The following is a 1,288-nucleotide window of genomic DNA, read 5'->3' on the forward strand; positions in this document are numbered from 1 at the left end:
TCCAGTCAAATGCCTTTGCATAATTACGTATAAAATAGACATTCTTCTGCTATTTTTTACTCTCAGTGAGGATCCATCTGACATTAGCAGTGATATCCCTGGTGCCACGGCCTTTTTTTTTTACTTAATATAGTTTTATTTGTTAATAAGTGAACATAAAGAGCTTTTGGGAACTGTACGCCTGACTCCCTCTCTTCCCAGGAAGTCTGTCACGGGATCCCAAGTCACTGCGTGGGAACCGCTAATGTTGCCGTGATCTCAGAGACTTCCTGTTGGTTTTGGAGACACCAGCAGGCTCCTCCTCCCCCTCCTTCCCCTTCTCCTTCTCAGGGTTGAAGACTTCTGGTATCTTGTGGGGCCTGTGGTCGTTACAGTGGGGGCAGTGCGGTTCAGTAATGGACTGGAAATACTTGGCCACACAAGGTAAATGCATTCTAATCCCACAGGTTTCACAGCTCTGGCCCTGGATAAAGATACCATGGCTGATGCTGTACATCTTCACGCCATCAAGGAATGTCTCCCAGATGTACTGCTGCATCTTGAGGAAGGCCCAACTACACAGGGTGAACTCCCCTTCTTTCTCAATGAGCCATTTGTTTTGCACAAACTTCGGCAACACTTGCTCAGCTTCCTTCTTCCTCTTCTTGCCTTTAAGTTGGTTGACCAGGTATAAAATGTTTGTCAAAGATTCAGAGCCAGATTCTGAGTCGATAATCACTTCCAAAGCCTTTCTAAAAAGGTCCAGTTCACTCTCTGCAAAGTCTGATGCCATTTTAGAAAGACTGAAAGATTCACCAGAGCATAAACTTGTCTACCATCATCTTCTGTGCTTCCTTTCTTCATTTCAATATACAAAAATTCCAAGACACTGTTAATGTGGTTGATGAAGTCCTCAACTTCTCTACAGTTGCTTTGTGGTCATGGACTCTATAGCAGTGCTTCTGGGAGTGCTTAACCTCCTATTCCTCCAGACCTCAATGAGTTATGCAACTGCAGGAATTGCTGATGGACATCAGTCATGACACCCACTCTTCTTGTACCGCCCTGCATACGTGAAGGAACACGATGCCTGTGTTCAGGCTGCAAAGACAGAGATGGCCAACAAGCAGACCACCACAGCCTCTTTTAAACTCAGTTCTGGCAGTTCCCTATCTATGTACTGTTCTAGTCATTTTTAATGATCTTCAGCAGTGTTTTGCTTGCATGTGATATTTTTTTTTAAATTTAGGTTGTTTATTTTTCATTTCAATGAACATCTACAGAGATTTTGGGATTCCATTCATTCATT

The 1,288-nt window shown here is 43.4% G+C and overlaps 1 pseudogene; it reads right to left on the reverse strand.

Annotated features, from left to right (window-relative positions):
- Positions 1-241: 241 nt before the first annotated feature.
- Positions 242-1,053, reverse strand: LOC102859633 (annotated as a pseudogene).
- Positions 1,054-1,288: the final 235 nt, after the last annotated feature.

Source organism: Elephantulus edwardii, unplaced genomic scaffold, assembly GCF_000299155.1.
Source record: "Elephantulus edwardii isolate Elephantulus edwardi_28Jun2011 unplaced genomic scaffold, EleEdw1.0 scaffold00212, whole genome shotgun sequence".
NCBI classification, from domain to species: Eukaryota; Metazoa; Chordata; class Mammalia; order Macroscelidea; family Macroscelididae; genus Elephantulus; species Elephantulus edwardii.